Raw genomic sequence first — 23,753 nt, 5'->3', positions numbered from 1 at the left:
ATACTATGAAGTGTATATGAATTTTATGTAATGAAATAGCATCAAAGAAAAAAGAGAAAACGTCACCACTTTGAGTTTTATGACACAGATATCTTGTATCTAGATGGCTACTCTATTCAAAGTAGACACTTATTATACATACAATGACAGTTCCCCTTTCTCCTGGGAAAGGAAAGTGGAAGAGAGCTGGGCTGAAGCAAATTGCCACAGAATAGTCTTGAGAAAACAGAGATGCAAACAAGCGCTCAGACCATGCAAAGTTATCCAGGAAGCAAAATACCACATCCAAAATCACTTGATTTTGTCTCTCAAAAGCTAATTCAAATATTGTCCTTTTTGTGCATTTTTTTTACTGTGGTCATTTTGTAATGAGTATATGACAAAATTATCTGATTGTTATCAATAAAGGGAAAATTCATTCTCCATCTATGTGTTTTGCTTATTGGGAACCCCATTAGCCACAGATATTTGACTGGATAACAAAGTTTCATATATTGACAGCCTACTGGCTGCTTTCTTCTATTATTAGCCAACGCAGCACATCCCTTAGCATGTAGGTGCTTCCTTTGTAAGTATATCCAGCTGCTGAGTGCACTGAAATGGGCTGAATTAATCAAGTGTGACTGATTGCCTTAATTGATGGGGGAGACACAGTAACCTTTTTCTCAGAGCAACGACATCATGTAATTACAGAGGAAACAGTATAGCTTTTTCTAGTTGGACTAGACACCTCTAATGACTTTAGCCAAGCAAAGGGTATTATTATCTCCCATTTTAGAGGTTTAAAAAACTGAGACTAATATCAGTTAAGTAGGTAACAATCCTAAGGTCATAGAAAAAAAAATGAGCAAATTCAGAATTCAGGTCTGTTTAACCCTAACCTCCATGTATTAAGCAGCACAACCAGAATCTCACAGATTGGGTTACAGTATATGTAAGTCCAAATAAGATATTTCTAGCTAGTCTCAACTCACATTTCTGGGGCTGCATACAAATGCTTCACTTGTCCTGGGTCTTTACTTTCTTGGGATTGTAATATTTGACTAGTACTTCTAGCTTTTCAGAAAACTTCCCTATGGGATGAGTTATAAAAGGATACCTCGGGGTGTTCAGTCGGTTGAGTGTCTGACTCTTGATTTCGGCTCAAGTCATGATCAGGTCATGATCCCTTGCCAGGCTGTCGTGGAGTCTGCTTAAGATTCTCTCTCTCCCTCTTCCTCTGCCCCTTCCCCACTTGTGCATGCAAGTTCTCTCTGTCTCTCTGTCTCTCTCTCTCTCAAAAACAAACAAACAAAAAAAAACACCTCACACAATTACCTTAAAAATCACCTCTTTTTTCTTGACCAGGTGCCCAAGACAAAACTGGGAACTGTGCTTTCATTTTCTCTCAATTTGTGGCAGGTATCCTCCCAATCCAGGATAGCCTTCAGAAAGTTATAGGCTATCACTCTTCTTCATGAGTATTGATTTTCCTAAGAGGAAGCCTACTGGGGCTTTCACATAACTGGCACCCTCATTGACCTGCTTCCTCCCCCAAATACTTATTTCTTAGAGTTCTCAAAGGAACATGCAGAAGCAGCCCACATGGGAGACCGCAGCTACAGGTAAAAGGAAATTTTCATCTGTTTCATTTGGCAATCGTTACTATCCAAATGTTTCACTTAAACTCCATTCCTCTCTCCCCCAGTTAAGTCTCATGACTACCTAATGCTTGTCTTCACATGGACAATTCTGAGAGGTAGAAGCTTCCTTGCCTGAATCATTTCCTGCCTCTGGACCTTAGATTTCCCATCTGTAAAATTAGGAGGCTTGACCTTCTATTATCTATAGACTCCCTCTGTTTCATAATTCCAAGAATTTCTTCCTATGAAAGAGAACAATCGAGAAAAGTAATTCACATTCTCTACTTTCAAGGAACATAGAAAAAATATAAATCATGATTTTTAAATATAAAATTACATACACACACACTTTTACTTTTCAGGCTTTACCTTAAAATAGAAAGTTAGTTTTATTTCAGAGAGTAGTGGCACCGTGTGGAGAAATGAGGAGGGAGTTTTGATCTTAAAGACTTGGTTTGATATCCAGATGTGATATTTACTCTCCCTGCAACACTGGCCATATTACTTCACCTGCCTTACTTTACATGTCTGTCAAATAGGACAAATGATACCAAGCTTATAGGATCTTATGAAGATTCACAAGATAATATATATAAAGCATCTAGTAGAGGACATGATTGATAGTAACACAGATTCTAATGTTAAAATTAATATGAATATTACTTAGAGTTTATGAAAACTCTGAATACCATAATACTTTTTTTTTTCTAAGACCACATAGCACACAGTTGGGCAAATGCTTGCATTGCATTATTAGCAAGATCATTTTAGGCTGCACAATGGATGGAGAGAGAAAGCTGACCTCCCTAAAAAGCTTTTCCATATCTTTCCCTTCATGTCCATCCTTACATTCAGAAAAAGGAAATGAAAGTGTTGGAGTGTCAAAGAGAAAATAATATATTTTTCTCTTTGTGACTTTACATATGCAGCATTCTTTCACAATTAAAGAGTCAGCATTTCAATATATGTGTTTGATTTCTAATGATCTCATGGCAGAAATAGTGGTCTTTGTTCATGAAGAAAAATGTTTACTCTATAAAGATTATGCTCATCCCTCCAGATCACAGTTTTATATTAAATCTTTATAGCTTTAAATAAAATAAGATTATAATGACTAGGTCTACATTAAAAAATCTATTTCCTTGATGATTTTCATTAACTGGTTATGAACAAAATATTCACTGTTTTAAATATTTAACAGATTGTTATTTGCTTCATGGACAATGAAATTATTAAAGGTTATTGATTAATTCCCTTGGGATGAACTGTTTTCATTGAAAAAGGAAATGACTCCAGGTCTCATAAACAGAAGGAATTAATTTCAGGAACTGATTACTAGGTAGTGAAAGAATTTAAAAATCAATTAAAGGACAGTGAGGCAATCCTCAGGTTCACAACAAGAGGAAGCCACTACCACTGCTAGGGCTGGAGGGACACTGGGAGTAAGTGGACTGCAGGAAGCTGGCCCAACCTTGGAACCAGAACCACAGCAAGGATTGCTGTAAGCTGAAGCCCCAGAGGAGATTCAGTTGCTGCTAAAGATGCCACCATAATCAGGGATGGCAAAAGCGAGAGTCTCCCCTCTTTCTCTCTCTCTCCAGCCTCCCCCTGGGTTCTTCTTGGCCAAACCAACCATCTTGAGGAAATGCAGCTCTATGAGAAACAGAGGAGGGGAGAGAAAAGGCTATGGATGGATCTGAGAACAAAAAGAGGTTTAGTTGATCAGCCCAAGAACCACGTTTCGGTTAAAATTGTAAGCACCTGGAGGACAGGAACCGCATCTGATTCCCCAGTATATATATGACATTAATTCAGCACAGTGTACAAGATGTTCAGTACGTATTGACAAAATGAACCCATATGTGTCAGACATCTCATAGGCTGTATTCTGATCCTCAGAGCCATTTGTGTCTGGAGTTCTTTGCTGCCTGTTTTACTCCAGCTCCCACAGCAACTGACCTTGGTGGGCATAACCCAACAATGTGTCTTGACTTCCATCTCCCAATCCAGAGGAGCCTGCTTGGTACCCACATATGCACAACCTAGAGGTTAATACTCCATTGGAGACTGTAACTGGCAGACACATTTGTCTCTCTTATTCTTCCCACCAATGAACTATCCCGAAGTGCTGTTGTTTATAAAACCTTCTGAGAAAATGCTCCCATGTTGCCAAGCAGTCAGTTGCCCTAGATACCAAAAGGAAGTGTCCTTGGAAATACACCCTCAAATCGCGCTCCCTCCTTTCATGCCTCCTTCTCTGTTTCTCTTCTGCTTCCTGAGGATAAAAGCACTTCCTCATGACATATTAGCACCTAAAATTTTGCCTCAGCTTTTGCTTCCCAGGCTGAGGCACCCAGCCTGTGGAACCCAGGCTGAGGCACTGGTAAAACTGAGAAGTAGCACAGAACTAGAAGTCAAGAGTTATGGGTTCAAGTGTGAGTTCCACATTGAGCTAGCTGCATAACTTTTAGTAAATCTTTTAGCCACTCAAGACCCAAATTTTATTTACTTTTTCATGAACATTTATTGAATAGGTACTCTGAGCAAAGCATGGTACTAAGTGCTAGGATAAAAATTTGAAAAGAACATGGTCTTGGCGCTCAAGGACTTTACATATTAAGAAATAATAATATCCTCATCTGTGAGATAAGAATGTCCTTTATAGCTCAAGTCAGTGATTCAAAATTCAGACTTAGGACATTCTATAACTATCACAAATAAATTGTTACCCTCAAATATCTGCTATTTTCATCCTAAGCCATACAGTGCCTTGTCATTATATAGATCACCTTGAATCCTGAATATCAATTTAATATTGAATTGTTTCTCCTATAGTATTTAAATATATTCTCCTATAGTATTTAAGAATGAGAATTGTAGGGGTGCCTGGGTGGCTCAGTCAGTTAAGCATCCAACTCTGGATTTTGGCTCAGGTCACAATCTTACTGTTCATGGGGTTGAGCCCCAAGTCAGGCTCCGTGCTGACAGAGTGGAGCTTCCTTCAGATTCTCCTTCTGCCCCTCCCCCGCTCGTGTGTGTACAGACACCCTCTCTCAACATAAATAAATAAACTTAAAAAAAATAAAATAAAAATGATAAATCTTTATTATGTCTAAATTACACTTGGCAATTTATCCAAATGAAATAATCAGGGATGTATACAAAGATACATGGACATGGAATTTCATAACAGCACAGTTTATAAATAAAAGGCACTGGAAACAACATAAATAGCCAACCAATATAGGCTAAATAAATTATGTAACATTTCTATGGTGGAATACTAATGACTCTCTAAAATGCATATGGATGTTTACTTATGGCATAGAAATAATGTTGAAGAGGTTCTTAAGTGGGGAAAGTTCATATTTTAAATCAGTAAAGTATCCTATTTCTACAAACAAATTATATATATTCACACACAACTAGAAGGAAACATAAGAAAATGTTAGCATTAGTTATCTTTGAATGCATTAGTTATCTGTATAATTTTTCAACTATAAAGCTATGTACGTTTTTAAAGTGTATTTATTTATTTTGAGAGAGACAGAGAATGCAAGCAGGGGAGGGGCAGAGAGAGAGTGGGAGAGAGAGAATCCTAAGCAGGCTCCACACTGCAAGCACAGAGCTCGATACAGGGCCCAATCCCATGAACTGTGAATTCATGAACTGAGCCGAAACCAAAAGTTGGATGCTTAACTGACTGAGCCACCCGAGTGCCCCAAGATATATTTTTAAATATATTAAATATATATATTTAAATAACTTTAAATAAGGTTATAGGAGTAAGCTAAGTCCATTTATTCACTCAAGCACCACTACAAGGGAAGTGACAACTCATTACTTCTTATATCATATCCTTTTTTTCTGTTAATGTACTTTAAAATACTGGGGATATTAAACATTTTCTCCATGTTGAAAAAATTAATAAGAGAGAAATTCCCCTCTGTATCATTTTACATTAAACCTCCATTTTTATGAAGGATGCTTACAGCTTAACAATTTTGATGTCCCTTGGAGCTCATTAAATTGAGATTCTTTCTGAATAGTAAATTAACTTTTAGTGAATTATAACCTGGAATAGAGGAAGGGAGCAAACTGGTACAGTACTGAGAACACATTTTGAAATCAGTCTTTGAAACTAGGTTTCAAATCCTGGTTCCTCACCACCCAGCTGTGTGAACTTGCACCTTAGTTTCCTCACATGAAAAAATGGGAATAATAAAATCTGACAAACAATTTGTGAAGTTGAAATGAGACAAAGTCTAGGAATGGCCCAGCACAAGGCTTGGTGCCAAGACACTCAATCAGCAAAAGCTTTAGTTCCATTCTTTCTTTTATGACCTCAAAGTCTATAAAGAAATAGAAATTAAAGGGAAGTAGAGATTATACATTTGAATGCATCCTACTTTCCTCCTCCTTGGACCTTTTTACTCTTTTGAAATATGAGGGAAATAAAAAGAGGGATTTAAAATTTTTAGGGGTGCCTGGATGGCTCAGTCAGTTGAGAATCTGACTTTGGATCAGATCATGATCTCGCAGTCCATGAGTTCAAGCCCCGTGTCGGAATCTATGCTGACAGCTTAGAGCCTGGAGCCTGCTTCAGATTCTGAGTCTCCTTCTCTTTCTGCCCTTCCCCCGCTAGCATTCTGTCCCTCTCTCTCTCTCTCTCTCAAACATAAATAAACATCAAAAAAAAATTTTTTTAAGTTAAAATACCAGTGGAAGGTTGAAATGTCATCATACCCACAAATATTGCTATTATCCAAATTTATTTCTGAGTGGTCCCAATTTAAAACAAATACTTGTGTTTTTTTTTTACCTTTGTATAAATTGAAGCAGATTATTCATATATTCTTCATTTAGGGAGGGGAAAATGTCATCTTTTAGAAGAGCAATTTACTGTAATGTACTTTTTTGTGTCAGAAAATTCATTTTTAGAATTCATATTGCTGTTAAAGTATGCAGTTAAATGATTCTCAATACACTATAATGCATCAAATCCTACCAAAATGAATTTCAGTATAAAAATTAAATCTGTTTCCTGTCATGTTCATACCATCAAACTATGTAAAATATTTAAGAAAGAAGAAAGAAAGAAAGAAAGAAAGAAAGAAAGAAAGAAAGAAAGAAAGAAAAAGAAAGAAGAAAGAAAGAGGAAGGAAGAAGGGAAGAAAGGGGAGGGAGGGAAGGAGAGGGAGGGAGGGAGGGAGGGAGGAAGGGAGGAAGGGAGGGAGGAAGGAAGCAAGAAAGAAAGAGAAGGGGAGAAAGGGAGAGAGAGAGAAGGAGGAAAAGAGAAGATAGGGAGGGAGGGAGAGAGGAGAGGGAAGGGAAGGGAAGGGAAGGGAAGGGAAGGGAAGGGAAGGGAAGGGAAGGGAAAGGAAAAGAATCCATTTTTTTAAAAAGAGAAGGGGAGAAAGGGAGAGAGAAGGAGGGAGGGAGGGAGAAGAGAGGGAGGGAGAAAGAGAGGGAAGGGAAAGGAAGGGAAAGGGAGGGAAGGGAAGGGAAGAGAAGAGAAAAGAAAATCCATTAAAAAATTTAATGTTTATTTTTATTTTTGAGAGAGAGAGAGAGGGACAGAGTGTGCGCAGGGAGGGGCAGAGAGAGAGGGAGACACAGAGTCTGACGCAGCCTCCAGGCTCTGAGGTGTCAGCACAGAGTCAGGTGTGGGGCTCAAACCCATGAACTTTGAAATCATGAGCTGAGCCGAATTAGGATGCTAACCCAAGCCATCTAGGCACCCCAAAAGCCATTTTTCAATAAAAGTTCAGGAGTGCCTGGGTGGCTCAGTTGGTTAAGCATCTGACTTTGACTCATGTCATGATCTCATAGCTCCTGAGTTCGGGCTCTGTGCTGACAGCTCAGAGTCTGGAGCTTGCTTCTGATTCTGTGTCTCCCTCTCTCTGCCCCACCCCTGCTTGCACTCTCTTTTTCTTTCTAAAAACAAAATAAATAAACATTAAAAAATTAAATTTACAAGTTCAAATTTTCCCAGAGAAATTAATTTGTTCTTATCATAACTTCTTATGTAAATGGACAATATATCCAGAGAAAAATAAGCAATTGGGTGAACATCAGAAGACATACTGATATGAATAAAGCTATAGATATATCCTAAATTTGCTATCTCAGGAAGTCTTAAAGAATACTTTCCTCTTAAGATGGGCAATCTGATTTTCCTCTGGATTTTTTTGTTTCACCCCCTCATCTTTAGAAGGAGCTTTGGTGCCTTCCTCAGAGCAACAAAACAGCTCTTCTTCTTGGCCTAGAACTGTACCCATGGGGAAATTTCACCCCCTGGTTAGAGAGGCAATATATGAAGAGCTGGGAGTTAGGGGTGAGAGGTATCAACAATGATAAAAGCAAAACAGTGATTATGACAATCTTCAGCTCATCCACCCTATTTCTTTCCAGAAACATAAGACCGCTAATGAAAGAGCAACATGACCCATCATCTCTCTATGAAGTCCAGAGTAGACTAAATCTGGGCTATGAAATAGCAATATACAGTGACTGGGGCCCGGTACCAGTCTTGTAAGTCCTTCATGTCCCGGGGTCCTTGCAGAGACACTTCCCAGGGGAAATGTATTATTAGGTCGAGACAAAGAGAATTGGGTACGGTATTGGGTCACGGTCCCTTGGGGTACAGCCTACATATCTCTTTCTTAGCATTTAGGAGAAGCACACATTTAAAAAACATTTTTTTAATGTTTTTATTTCTTTTTTTGAGAGACAGAGAGACAGACTGTGAGCAGGGAAGGCGCAGAGAGGGAGACACAGAACCCAAAGCAGCTCCAGGCTCTGAGCTGTGAGCACAGAGCCTGATGTGGGGCTCGAACTGGGAGATCGTGACCTGAGCGGAAGCTGGACGTTTAACTGACTGAGCCATCCAGGTTCCCATAGAGAAGTACTCATTTTAAAAGTCAATTTCATATTTCCTCATTTTTCTTGTGAGGATTATTTTGGAATGACCAAGCCCCTAATTCATTAATTCTACCTCCATTCTCAATTAGAAGTTTCAAAGCATCTTAAGAAGTAAATTCAATTAGGTCACCTGGGTGGCTCAGTCAGTTGGGTGGCTGGCTTCGGCTCAGGTCACGGTCCGTGAGTTTGAGCCCCTTGTCGGGCTCTGTGCTGACAGCTCAGAACCTGAAGTCTGTTTCAGATTCTGTGTCTCCCTCTCTCTGACCCTCCCCTGTTCATGTTCTGTCTCTCCCTGTCTCAAAAATAAATAAAATGTTTAAAAATTTTTTTTAAAAAAAGAAGTAAATTCAATTAGTTAGACTTCTGTCAAATCACAAGGTGACAGAAGGAGAGCTGTATAAGAGTTAAAGCTCTCCAACTTCTCCAGCAGCCTAGCATCTTTATGCTTCTTTTTGGTTTAACTTATTTTTTTAAATTCAAGTCAGTTAATATCCAGTGTAGTATTGGTTTCAGGAATAGAACCCAGTGATTCATCACTTACATACAACACCCAGTGCTCATCCCAACAAGTGTCCTCTTTAATGCCCATCACCCACTTAGCACATCACACCCCTCCCCACCTCCCCTCAAGCAACCTTCAGTTTGTTCTCTGTATTTAAGAGTCTCCTATGGTTTGCCTCCTTTTCTGTTTTTATCTTATTTTTCCTTCCCCTCCCCTATGTTCATCTGCTGTGTTTCTAGAATTCCACATGAGTGAAATCACATGATATTTGTCTTTCTCTGACTGACTTATTTCACTTAGCATTATACATTCTAGTTCCATCCACATTGTTGCAAATGGAAAGATTTCATTCTTTTGTATTGCTGAGTAATATTCCACTGTATGTATATATATCACATCTTCTTTATCCATTCATCAGTCAATGGACATTTGGGTTCTTTCCATACTTTGGCAATTGTCCATAGTGCTATAAACATTGGTGCATGTGCCCCTTTGAATCAGCATTTATTTTATCCTTTAGATAAATACCTAGTAGTGCAATTGCTGGGTCATAGAGTAGTTCTATTTTTAATTTTTTGAGGAAGCTCTATACTGTTTTCCATTTTTATGTTTTCTGACTTGGAGAAAACCAAAAACAAGTTCAAGGGAGTAGAAAAGAGAGTGACAGTATTGGCTCCCAGGCACAATTACCCATCACACAAAGCAAGCTGTATGAGAAGGAGGGCTAAGGGGTTAAAGAACAGAGTGAGAAGGAACACGGGTGAGAATACTGAGGAAACAACACTGATGATTGCATCTAGAGAGTGCTGTGGCAAAGCCAGTTTAGCTCCAAAGAAACAGAAAATGAGTACGTTTTCATAGAAGGTGAGTGAGGGCTCAACAGTGACAATGCATGGGCTTAATAAACAGTAGGAATACCAGACCCCATTGAGTCACTCAGAGATATCTATACGAAAACAAGGCCAGGCTGGGCAGGTGTGGGGGCCTGGAATTCACATGGGCAGAATGAAAACAAGAAAACAATTGCCATTCATCGGTTGAAGGTACAGGGCAGGGCACCCTATGTTAACTAATGTTTAGAGCAGGGCACCTTCCATTACCTGCAGTAGAAGACAAGGCACCCCTTGGTCACCTGCAGCAGAAGGCAGAGCTCTTCTGGGCTGGCTGAGGAAGGGATAGGGTTTCACCCCAGGTTCCAGTGTCCTGAGGCAAATCAAAGAAGCTCAAGGGATACCAAATGAAGGGAACACAAGAGCCTCTCTCTTTATGAAAAGTCAGCTGTAGTCTTGCTTAGGTATCTCTGAAATTCATTCCACTGAATACCTTACCTTTCCTCCTTTTCTGTAGAAAAGCTACTCTCAAAAAAGAATAACAAAAGCTACTCTCTTTCTGTTGCACAGTACCTTAAAATTTCTGCTTTACCCCTTTGGCTCCTGATTCCTATCCCTGGAGCTCTCTGCTTTCTGACAACTCTGTCCCCACCTAGCACTGCCTGTCAAATGTGGTTTTACCTGTCCAGCCCTGTCTAGCATCCCCCAGTCTCAGGACCTCAGGATTGACTCAGTCCTCCTTGTTCATACATGACCCTCTACAAGTCCCAACTATAAGTAGGATTGGCCAGTAGGCAGTCTCTCTATGACATCTTTAAAGTGTTTGCATTTTAAACCTTTGAATGAAACAGCCAAGATTAATTTCCAATTAATTTTCCAGTACCCTCCAGATATCTCATAAATCTGTTCTCCATTCCCCCGCCTCATTCTGTAGTTTAAGACCTATAATATTAGTCCAAACCACCCAACTCTTCCTTTCTACAGCTTTTTACAGCACCTGCACAAATGTGTTTTACATAATATGGTGAGATAGTTTTCCTGAAATACAACCTGACCACATCATTGCTCTGTCAAAGATTCATCAGTGACCTCCCTTGCTCTCAGGATAAAGTCTAGATACTTTAACAATGCTTACCCATCCCTTCAGACAGGGATCCGGGCTGTCTGTTTCTTTAGCATCTTCTTTCTCTGCTCTTCCTCACCCCAACACTGAGAGCTCCAGCTATTGCAACCCACTGCCAGTGTTCTGGACACACCCAATAGTCTTGCATCTGTACCATTACATATGCTAGACTTTTCTTCCTTGTCCCTTCCCTCTTATTCTCCTACCTTCAGTTGACTAACTTCTGCTTATCCTTCAGTCTTTAGCTCCCTCCAGAGAGCCTTCTCTGCTCCCACAGTTAGGTCCAGTGGCCCTTTGTACCCTGTCATGGCATTTTATTCTTAGATCTCTTATGATACTTAACTACATGATGTATGAATCAGCCACTTATTTTCATAGATCCCCATTAAAGTCAAAGCTCCATGAGGGCTAGACCACCTCTGTCTAGCATAGTGCCAGGCATATTTTTTTGTGTGTAAAAACAAACAAAACAAAACAAAACAAAACAAAACAAAACAAAAAACAAAGAGGAAAGGGGATAGACTTGCCTGGCTGTGTTGATTAAAATCCTAGAAGGGCCTGGGTTCCTTATAAATCACTTGCTTCTCACTATGAAGAACAGGGCTGGGGCAGCTGCAGGTCAAGACTGATACAGAGAAGATATGTATCCAGGTCACAGTGGGCAAAATCTTCACAATATCAAATTAGAAAAACCCTGTCATATGTCTGCCTTCACCTAGAGGGATGGCACACAGTGAACTAGGTGTCCCCTAAATGTTACTGCCCCAACTCATATATTTGAGGAAAAAGATGAGGTGGAAGGTATCTGTCAGGTGGGGTGTGTGTTCACCTATTTCCCAGGATTTATCTGACACATGATGAATTGTGACACATGTAACACAACATTAGGAATATGCTTCTGAACACAAACTTTAGATATGTCATTTGGAGATTTCAGTTTCCCCCACAAGAGGATGACTCAGGGAGATGCATAAACAAGAACAGGCAAGAATTCAGGTGCTCAGGTGAATCCCTCAGTCTACTTTCAAACTACAATGGCAGAATCCAGAAAAGGATATCCAGCTCACTGACTTCCATGTGATGAGCTCTGAAAAGTACCTTGGGAAACTGGAGGGGGAAAAAATGCTATCTGTACTTTCCTGCCATGTCACACTCACAGAGTGAATGTCATTTGAACAAAAGCATTATATACTCAGTGATGGTGCCTAGAAACTTTGTATTCTAAGTTGGAAATATTAGCAAGGTTCATTTATTCAACATACAGCAGATTTTTATTGAGTACCAGCCATATGATGGGTATTGTTCTGTGTACTGAAGATACGGCAGTGTGAAGTACATAACAATGCTTGTCCTCATCCTCATGGAACTCAAATCCTGTACAGTAGCTAGTATTTTAGATGGAGAGAAGTGATATGTATCAAGAAAAGCAGAAAGGAGGATATGAAATATTGGGAGAAATGGAGGTTTTAATTTTTCAAAGGTGGTCTGAGAAGGGCTCCCTGAGAAGGAAATGACTATCTTTTATCATATTGGGGAAAATTTCAGTCACTATTTCTTCAGTATTTTTTTCTGTCCCATTATCTGTCTCCTCCCTTTCTGGGACTCCAATTATACATATGTTACATATGTGAGATATTTTAAAAATCGTTTTCTCTGTTCTTTGGATGAGACAATCTCCATTAATCTTTCTCCTTCTGTTTTTGCCATTCTGCCGTGAAGTACAGCCACTTTTTTAAAAATTTCAGATACTGTAGTTCTGCACTCCAGAATTTTGTTTCTTCTTCACAATTTCTATTCCTCTGAAGAAAACAATTTTATTTCTAAACAGAAATTTATCATTTGTTTTCTGTCTTTCCAGCATACATGTGGTTTCCCTTCCAACCTTGAACATATTTATAATAGTCAATTTCAAACCCTTGTCTACCAATTGCAACATCTGGATCATCTTGGTGTCAGTGTTCTTTGATTTCCTTTTCATTTCAAAATAAGCCACATTTTCCTGAATCTTCATATGTTCAGTAATTCTTGGATATAACCCGGACATTAGGAATGACATGCTGTAGAGATTCTGAAATATTCCTGCATACAGTATTGATTTAAGCAAGGGGTTCACTTACACAGGGTTGTGTGCAAATGGCAAAGTTCTGTCTCTGCTACAGCTCAAATGTCATTTCAGTTCTTTTAGAGTTAACAGGGCTTCTTGGACTCTGCCTATGTGTACATCTCAGAGGCCAGAGATTTTGACAAAGTTTTTTCACAGAATTATGAGCTCTCCTTCTCCAGTACAATAGTTTTTGTTCTGTTTTGTTTTTGTTTTTAAGTTTATTTATTTATTTATTTTGACAGAGAGAGAGAGAGAGAGAGAGAGAGAGAGAGAGAGAGAGAGAGATTCCCAAGGAGGCTCCACACTGTCAGCACAGAGCCTACCTGATGTGGGGCTCAAACCCATGAACCATGAGATCATGACCCAAGCCAAAATCAAGAGTTGGATGCTTAACCTACCGAGCCACCTGGGCAGCCCAGTGTGGCACCATTGTTGATGTTGTTTTTCCTGGGATGTTCCAGAATGATTGTGGTTGCCTCAAACCAGTAAGACTATGGGCTTTATTTCAGAGTTTTAATTACCCTACACAAGGCAGACTGAGGCCTTCTTTGAGATGAAAACTACTAAAAATTAGAAAGTCAATGTTTTTCTTCTTTTGAGCATTGTCTCTTTTCAGCATCTACTTGCTTTTGATCACTTTCCTATTCCTAAAACGTACTAAGTCTTATTTGTTGTCTCCAGTAGGATTTGCCATAAGGAACTACTTCATCATGGATAGAAGCTGAACTTCTGAAAAAGCAATTCTGAACAAATAACTAAAAGATGAGTGGGAGCTAGCCATGTAGACACCTGTATGAAGAACATTCCAGAAAGAGGGGACTGCATGGGGAAAAGCCCTGATGGAAAGTTTGCCTGATGTGACTGGGGAATGATAAGGAAGTCAGCATGTTTAGAGAAAAGGAAGTGAGGGAGAGAACTAGATGGGGTCAGAGAGATCAGAGAATCCAGCTGTATTGGGCCATGTTGCCACTGTAAGGGTTTCAGCTTATACTTTGAGATGGAAAGCTTGTGAGTGTCTAAATTTTGAAAATCATTGGATATAGGGTTGAAACAGTAAGATCATATGAGAATATGGAGAACACCTGGCACCTATTTACATGCATAAAATGCCCAGAACCATGTAGGCTTGCCATTAATGTTAGGTCCAATTCCCCACCTCTTCAATTTGCTTATTGTGTACCGTCTACCTGCAGTAGGGGGGCCCTCACAAGTAGTGACTAACACTATAGACTCTACAGTCACAACATCTGGGTTCATATCCTGGCTCTATTGCTCAATTTGTGACTTTGAACACATGATTTAACAGTATTGGGCCTCAGTTTCCTAACCTTTAAGGCTGGATATAATAATAACAATGCTTGGGCCGTCTAGGTGGCTCACTTGGTTGAGCACCAGACTCTTGATTTCAGCTCAGGTCATGATCCTAGGGTTCTGGTATCTAGCCCTGCATCCAGCTCCACACTGAGTGTGGAGCCTGCTTAAGATTTTCTCTCTTCAACCCACCCCTGCTCTCTCTCTCTCTCTCTCTCTCTCTCTAATAAATAAAAATTTAAATAATAACAATAACTATGTTATAAAGTGTCTTTAATTGATGTAGAGTTTATCACAGTTTATAAAATAGTAAATGGGATAATACATGAGAAGCAATTAGGCAAGATTCTGGTTGAGAGTAAACACTCATTATTTCCTACTAATGTCACTACTCCTAATACCACAGTTACCAAAGGAATATATAAAAAATTCACTCAGAGCAGTCACATGAATCAGTCAAAACATTTGCACAGAATTCACTGACCCTCAAAAAATTAGGGTAGCAATGACTGAACAGGGTATGTCTTAATAAAAATTTCGTGTTATTGCCTTTTTTCTAAGTTGTTTTCTCAGCTTCTTCAGAAAATGAGGCTCACTTTACATTTCTTGTGTGTCACTTCAAGAAGTACTGTGCTCTGGCTTCAAAGATGTCATTCTATTTCATGATGTGATACATTTTGCTGAACTAAAGCAATCTTGGGTGAGTCACTGCAAAAAAAAACAAAACAAAAACAAAAAAAAAAAACCAAAAAAAAAACCAGTGCATCATCCAGGCAATTTTATCTTTTTAAGAAAGAGACAGCAGGGCAAAGTGTTTCTTTCTGAGCTCCTCAAGTTGGGCTGAGAATAAAGGCAACTTAAAAACAAAAAACAAAAACACATGCTTCTCTCCGTATCAATTCTTCTCACCCCAGCACAGCTGGAATACCAGGAATGTAGGCTCTGCTATCACACAGACGTGTGTTTAGATCCTGGCCCTGGCCCTTGCTAATTAATCAGTTAATCTACTGAACCACTTTGTGGTGGGACTGGCTGATGCCTCTCTATCCTTCTCTTCCATATGGCAGAAGTGTGTTGAGAAGCAGTTGCACAGCCAGCAACTTCATTTTCATCCTTTATTAAATGTGGAAAGGGCCATGTGAATGAGTTCTGGTCAAGAAAGTGTACTTTCTGTACTGGCCCGTAAACCGCCTCCCCAAGCTGTCTCCTTCCCCATCCCTGTTGGCATATCAATGTGCAGGTGACCACAGTATCCAGGTGTTGAGGTGAGTGAAACCTCTATTAGCTTAGATCTCTGAATGACTGTGATGTGCCCCCACCCCTGACCACCACCACCACCACCACCACCACCACCTTCTTTCTCTGATTTTGAACTTTGTATGAATGACAAGTATAATCCTATTGGAAGAAACCATTGAGATTTCAGGGTTTAGCTGTTACAGCATTACCTTATCTAATTCAGACTTTAAGCCTCTAATTCTTCTATAAAGAGGGAATGATAATAATACTAGCTACTCAGAGTTTTTGTGATAAATAAGGCCTGTAAAGCACTTAGCCGAGTGCCTAGAAAAATGTGCTCAAAATAAATTAGCCATTATATCCACTAAGATATTTTTCCTTTTACTGCTCCTGAAGTTGGTATATACATCTCCTTTGCCACCAGCCATCACTAGAATAAGCTGTTCTTCAAATGATAGTAAATCTCACCACCAACAGTTTCTGAGCATTGGAAAAAATATACTATTATTGCTATTGCTATCATTATTAATTATCCAAATTTTTACTAAGATCATCATACAAATTATCTCTCTTCTCTTTCTTCCACTATGTCCCTCTGGTACTAATCTGTCTTTGTATATCAATGTTAGCCAATGTCATCTAATCCTTAAGAGGAACCTCTTGTTTGTGAACCAAGGAAGTGATAAGATACACAAGCCTACTGCTGGCAATATCTCAGACCAGCATACAAGCTTCATCAAGTCCTTCGAGTTATTTAAAACACAATGCCACACAGGAGATGCTACTTGAGATACTGTTCCTCATGACTTATTAAATGACAGCATGTTAGAGGGGCTGCCTTACAGCAGGAGAGGGGGTGGGCTAATCATTCAGTTCCTATCTGCTCAAGGCCTGACTGTGGGTGCTGAAGCCCTACTACAAGCAACCCATGCCTGTCTGTTTCTGAACTGATGAGACTTAGACCTAGTATTATCATAGGAGAGGCTTTACTATGCATGATATAGGGAAATGTAAGGGGAGACTCAATTTGTTGCCCTGAGCTGGGTGTGCAGAGGTTACAATTTGAATACTGGGCTGTCTTTCAGGTTGACCTCCATCCTAAACCCCTCCATGGATGCCCAAATAGAACAGCTGGGTTTATTCATACCCTACTCCAGTGCTATCTCACTTCTATTCCTGGTTTGCACCATGCTTTTCACTAAGAATGGTACACAGCTCTGAATCATAATGATCAACATCATTATCATTATCGTCATCACCTGGTAATAATAACAGCTAGCTTACTGAGCATCTTGTGTGTATCAGGAACTGATTGCTTCATATATATCATCTCTTTTCAAAATATTCATGACATATCTTCAACAGAGACATTATTATGCCTGTTTTCAAGATATGGAAATTGAGGCTCAAAGTAATTAAATAGCTTACTAATCAAGAGTGGAGCCAGAATCCAAATCCAGCTCTAATTTTAAAATATGCGAGTTTTGTCTTTTAGCTGGTCACCTCTTAGCAGGCTGTGTTCCTGAATCCCTACCTACTTCCTACCTATAAGGGTAGATTTTGTCCCTTTACACAGCCAGTTGGCTTGGTCTTTGCACAAACCCAAATCGGCTGCCTTACCTCCTTGTAATGCAACTTCCCAACAGCTCCAACCTCCTTAATTAGAATCTGTACATGCTGACCAAAGTCTAAGGACAGCACAGTCAAGCTCCCTTTGAATAAGGAGATTTGGGCACAACTGACCTCTTCTGGAAGAGAAAAGTAAACAACCTAACTGCCATGTTGGTTCCATGAGCCCTGGCCTTAGAGGTCCCAACTCTCTCATTGCTCTTTTGATTCTACCCTATGTTCTCTGCCTCACAAACACTCTTACAAGTGTTACTAAAACCCAATAAACAGAACATATCCGGGGCCATTATTCCATATTCAAAAGCAATTAATCAGATCCTTCTAAAAATAGAATCCTTTAGGTGTCATTTAAGTGAACCTATTGCAGATCACTAACTCTTAAACCCAGAGGTAGTTTATGGAAACAGTCTCCTCTTGCTTCTGTCACCTGCTAGCCATGTAACCTTGGGCAGGTTACTTATCCTCCCTCACTACACCTTAGTTTCCTGGACCATAAACAGAGGATCATAATTGTACCTACCTGAAGGAATTATGAGGAATATTGCTTATGACAGAAATTAGCCCACAATAAGCACTCAATAACTGTCAGCTACTATAATAGTCTTCTCTCCCCATATTCTGTTTTGAAACTCACATGATTTCTCCTGGTTTTTGCCTGCTCCACTGCCCATTTATGAGCCTCTAGAGTACCTGTCTCAGTTCTCCACTTCATTTCCCAATTTATTGCCTATGTTTTCTCTCTTTGCTTGACATTTTCTGCTTGTTAACACGTTAAAGGTGATTTGCATCACCTTGGGATTCCTTCTCCTTACCCTCTCTAAATATCGATGGTCTTAACTGTGCACAGCCATACCTGGGGCCTTGTCCAGACAGTAATAGTGATTTCCCCCCAATTCTTTCATATTCCTTACACTTCTAAAGAAGCTCTTTATTTTTTTGTCCTGTGGTTTTCTGTGTCAGGCCATTTTCATTGTTTTATATCTCTTTCTTACTTGCAGTAGGTGATCTAATCAATATTCTCTAACATTTTGTTCTCGAGTACTCCTCTCTTTGCTTATTACTCCCAGAAATCTGGTCTGGTGTTTAAGAGCATCCACTACCAGACCAGTAATGGATGGTTACAGGAGACATTGATCTTTTACTCCATCCACCAGATGAAGTATTTCTATTGGATGATTTCTCTCTAGAAAACTTGCCTCTACTTGTGACACTTAGGTGTCTTCTATTTTCTGGCCCACTTAAATCCCCATTGTTGGCATCTCACACCTCTCACATCCTGTAACCATGAAATCCACCTAAATGAACATAACTCCCTATTTAAATTTTTGAAGCTGATATGAGACTTAAAACTTCTCAGGCATGGAGTAACAAAATGTGGTGCTATACTGTGTCATCTTGTCTCTACCTAACAACATAACGACTACGCTATTGACTTGCAAAAAAGTCTGCCCTCATTCTCAAGCAGAAAATTGTCTCTGGATTTCCCATATAAAAGATGCTTTGTGTAATTAGAAGAAGGGATGAGAGTGAATAGAAATTCAAAATGCATTCTCTTCTTCTACATATCTTATTTTGTTCAGAGTATAATTAAGGGAAGGACTTGGCACTTATCTTTGAAAGAGGGTATGGAACTCGTCAATGAATTTTGAATATTCATCCATCAAGGTTTCTGTGTCTGAATGAAGAGCCTAGTTGAGATTTTGTTCATGCACACTGAATACAGCCTTAGAAAAAGTCCGCTTCACAGTTATCACAGTTTATACCCAGTTTATATCTTCCCCTTTCACCCTATGATAGAATGCAAAGACCTTGCCACACCACCCCCAAAAGAAGGAATCCAAAGTATTTGAAGAGAAAAAGGTTGTACTTTTAATTGTTTTAAAATATGAAGTGTTGGGTACAACTGATTTTTTAATGTATTTTTTTTTCCTGGTATAGCAGTCTGAGAGTGACAAGCTTAGTCTCTGGAATTTCCACTTGATCTTGGCCAGAGAGTGTTTAGGATTAAATTAGAAGAGAGGTGCCGGGGTGGCTCAGTTGGTTAAGCGACCGACTTCGGCTGAGGACATTATCTCGCTGCCTGTGAGTGTGAGCCCCACCTCAGACTCTGGGCTGACACCTCAGAGCCTGGAGCCTGCTTCGGATTCTGTGTGTCTCTCCCTCTCTGCCCCTCCCCTACTCACACTCTGTCTCTGTCTCTGTCTTTCTCTCTCTCAAAAATACATAAACATTAAAAAAATTAAATTAGAAGAAATGTGGAATCATCTGGCATAGTCTCTGGCACTGAGAAAGCATTCAGTAACTGTTGGATCAGAACCTGAAATTCTCCTTCTAAGTAGTAGAAGATAAGGTTATCCTTCTTTCCATAGTATCCTCCTCCCTAATTCAGGAAGACCTAATCAGCAGAGCCCTCAGGACTATCCCATTGGATATCCCATTGGGGCGGGTGACAGCCCCAGAAATGGTCTGGAAGGGAGTGCCTGGGTGGCTCAGTCAATTAGCATCTGACTTCGGTTCAGGTCACGATATCATGGTTCATGAGTTCGAGCCCTGAATCAGGCTCTTTGCTATCAGTGCAGAGCCCGCTTTGGAACCTCTGTCCCCTCCTCTCTCTCTGCCCCTCCCCCATTTGCTCTCTCTTTCACTCTCTCTCAAAAATAAACATTTTAAAATAAGAAAAGGAGAGGAAAGGAAAGGAAAGGAAAGGAAAGGGAAGGGAAGGGAAGGGAAGGGAAGGGAAGAGAAGAGAAGAGAAGAGAAGAGAAGAGAAGAGAAGAGAAGAGAAAAGAAGAGAGAAGAAGAGAGAAGAAGAGAAGAAAAAAAAGGACTGAAACAGTGGTACATGCAGGTTCAAAGGGAGAGACAGCTGAGTCTGGAACCAGAACTGAGAGCCCAACCATGGGCATGCTGTCTACCTGGAAGAAACAGGTACTTGAGTGGCAGTCAAAAAACCAAACAGGGTAACAAACAGGACATGATTCTATGACCTTTTGACATTCTTTCCAATTCTGAGATCCTATTAATCCCTTGATCCTTATTGCACAAAGGGGGATAAGACCTTAAACTGTTTGGTGAATTTTAATTTCCCACATCCCTACATTGGCAGATCCTTCAATCATACACAAAGCAAAACCACAGCTGCAATGTCCCCAAATCAACAGGTTCCTCTTATCTGTAGTATCCTGAGAACTTCACAGTCTGTTACTCCAACTATTTAACCTTCTAGCATCTCTTAATTGCTGAGATGCCAAAACCTATCTTGAGACAGAGAAGGGAGAACTGGAGTTCATGAATTTATAAAGCAGATACATGGAATCCTGCCCAGACAATGTCATGGAAAATCCTCTGTCACTGACTCACATTCTGTAGTTGAAACAACACTCCTTCTCCTAAACCAAGTGCTCTATAAATACAAATAGCTTGTACATGGTAGGTGCTCAATAAACATTAATAACTGATTCCCATTTCTTCCTTTTTTTCTTTTTCTTTTTTATGTATATATATATTTTTAATTCAAGTACAATTAACATACAGTGTTATATTACTTTCAGGTGTGCAATGATTCACCAATTCTATACATTTCTCAGCGCTCCTCAAGGTAAGTGTGCTCTAAATCCCCTGTCTATTTCACCCATCCACCCACCCACCTCCCCTCTGGCAACTACCAGTTTGATCTCTGTATTTAAGCATATGCTTCTTTGTTTCTTTTTTTCTTTGTTCATTTGTTTTGACTGTTAAGTTACATATATGAATAAAATCATGGTATTTGTCTCTCCCTGACTTATTTAATTTAGCAGTATAGCTTTTAGGTTCATCCATGTTTTTGCAAATGGCAAGATTTCATTCTTTTTTATGGCTGAGTAATATTCCATTGTGTATATACCACATTTTCTTTATCAGATGGCCAAGGGACACGTGAAAAGATGCTCAACATCACTTGTCATCAGGGAAATGCAAATTAAAGCCACAGTGCAATATCACTTTACACCTGTGATAATGGCTAAAATAAAAAAACAAGAAATAATAATACAGAAAAATAATACAGAGAAAAAGGAAAAAGGTATGTTATTGGTGGGGATACAAATTGGTACAGCCATCATGAGAAACAGTATGAAGGCCTCTTAAAAATTTAAAAATAGGGGTGCCTGGGGGGCTTAGTCGGTTGAGCGACCGACTTCAGCTCAGGTCATTATCTCATGGTTTGTGAGTTCGAGCCCCACGTCAGGCTCTGTGCTGACAGCTCAGAGCCTGGAGCCTGCTTCTGATTCTGTGTCTCCCTCTCTCTCTGCCCCTTCCCCACTCATACTCTCTGTCTCAGAAATAAACAAACATTAAAAAAATTTTTTTTAATTAAAAATAGAATTACCATATGATCTAGTAACTCCACTACTGGGTACTTACCCAAAGAAAACAAAAACATTAATTTGAAGAGACATATGCACCCCGATGTGTATTGAACCATTTTTTACAATAGCCAAGATATGGAAGCAATCCCTTATGTTCTTCATTAAAGATCTATTGTCTTTATTTTATCTTTACTTTGTCTTGTAGATTGCAACTGGCTACAAATTATTTTCTTCTCTGTATTCATGTCCCTTTGCAGTTGATTTTGCCATTCCTCCCATAAAGAAGTTGGAATTTATTTCTCTACTCCTTAAAACTAAGAATGGCTATGAAATTTGCTGTGGCTGAAGAGACATTAGCAAATGTGACATAGACAGAGACAAGAAAACTGCTTGTTCAAAGTCACTTATCCTCTCTTACTTCCCTGAGACATCCTCTAAAGAAGCCCAAGCTAGTTCACTGGAGGATAAGAGATCAAGTATAGGCAAGTCACCAAGCTGAGGCCTACTAGACCAACCAGCCTGACGATTACCAGTCACATGAGGGAGGTCATGGACTATAAGGTCTTAACTGATCCACCATGTCACTGCAAGAAGGCTTGGCTAATGCAAGAAATGGCTATTTCTTTTTCACGTGGTTTTAAATTTAAGCCACTAGGTGTTGCAATGGTTTGTTACACAGCAATAGATAACTAATACACCTTGATTGACAGCCTGGTCTACCATTTCCTTTAAGTTTTACAAGATTCCTTTCTTTTTTATTGTAATAAACAGTATGAGATCTAATCATTTACTATATTTGTTATTTATTTATTTATTTATTTATTTATTGCCGGCCTCATCTCATAAAGAATTTAACGAAGCTCATAACGAAAATTCAAAAATACAATAACTATACAATAGAGATAGTTGGATGCAGGTAAACAGTAAAAATAAGAGGAGAAATGTTAAGACAAAGTAGGAACACAAATATATTGGCCATAAAGGACTTATTCAATAGATAGAATTGGACTTTAACTTTGTCTCTGTCACAGTCAAATGGAAAGCAAAAGTGTGTATTTTTTCAACATTAGGAAAATGTAAGCATACCTCTTCCTTAGAAGAAACAAAGTATGTCTTGTGTTGGATTTTGAAAGACTTTTTTAATGTGGATTCCTCTTATAGGAGACAGGAAATAACATGGCAGATAGCATTTTCCCAAGCCAGTCTAAGAGCTAGCTTTAGTATGTAGCATCCTACAAAAACCAAGAGTATAACATAAAAACACAAGTTCAGGAACACAATCCTTTAAGGGGTTACTGAAGTTAACATTTCAGATTTTTCAAGACTCACACACTTTCCCTGGTATAAGGCATGAACAGATTTTGGAATTAGTAATCAAAAGGATCTTGGATTATTCAGTAAAGACTTAAGTTTTCTCTTGTCAGGAATAGTTCAATTTTAGTATTTTTATCAGTACAAACTGTGAGTATTTTGATAATGTGCCCAGTTTGAAAATAGCAAAATTAGGATCTGAACTCAGATCGTATTTCTGATTTCAAAGCCTATGGCTTTTTAAAAAAAATTTTTTTTAGCAATTTCTTACTTGACACATTCCCAAAGGCAAGGGAATTAAAAGCAAAAATGCACTACTGGGACCTCATGAAGATAAAAACTTCTGCACAGCAAAGGAAACAGCCAACAAAACTAAAAGGCAACCAATGGAATGGGAAAAGATACTTGCAAATGACATATCGGACAAAGGGCTAGTATCCAAAATCTATAAAGAACTCACCAAACTCCACACCCGAAAAACAAATAATCCAGTGAAGAAATGGGCAGGAAACATGAACAGACACTTCTCTAAAGAAGACAACAGGAAGGCCAACAGGCACATGAAAAGATGCTCAATGTCGCTTCTCATCAGGGAAATACAAATCAAAGCCACACTCAGATAGCACCTCACACCAGTCAGAGTGGCCAAAATGAACAAGTCAGGAGACTATAGATGCTGGAGAGGATGTGGAGGAACGGGAACTCTCTTGTACTGTTGGTGGGAATGCAAATTGGTGCAGCCACTCTGGAAACCAGTGTGGAGGTTCCTCAGAAAATTAAAAATAGACCTACCCTATGACCCAGCAGTAGCA

The 23,753-nt window shown here is 39.3% G+C and overlaps 1 long non-coding RNA gene across 1 annotated transcript in view; it reads left to right on the top strand.

Annotated features, from left to right (window-relative positions):
• The window catches only part of LOC132661586 (uncharacterized), a 69,645-nt gene extending 48,716 nt beyond the window's left edge, over window positions 1-20,929 (top strand). The window contains exon 6 of the long non-coding RNA XR_013550167.1: window positions 20,836-20,929. This is a non-coding gene — a long non-coding RNA (uncharacterized LOC132661586). The remainder of the gene's footprint in view (window positions 1-20,835) is intronic.
• Window positions 20,930-23,753: the final 2,824 nt, after the last annotated feature.

The sequence above is a fragment of the Panthera onca genome, chromosome D1 (assembly GCF_046562875.1).
Source record: "Panthera onca isolate mPanOnc1 chromosome D1, mPanOnc1 haplotype 2, whole genome shotgun sequence".
Lineage (NCBI taxonomy): Eukaryota > Metazoa > Chordata > Mammalia > Carnivora > Felidae > Panthera > Panthera onca.
The sequence above is the reverse complement of the archived record's forward strand: the minus strand, read 5'-3'. Positions and strand labels throughout refer to the sequence as shown.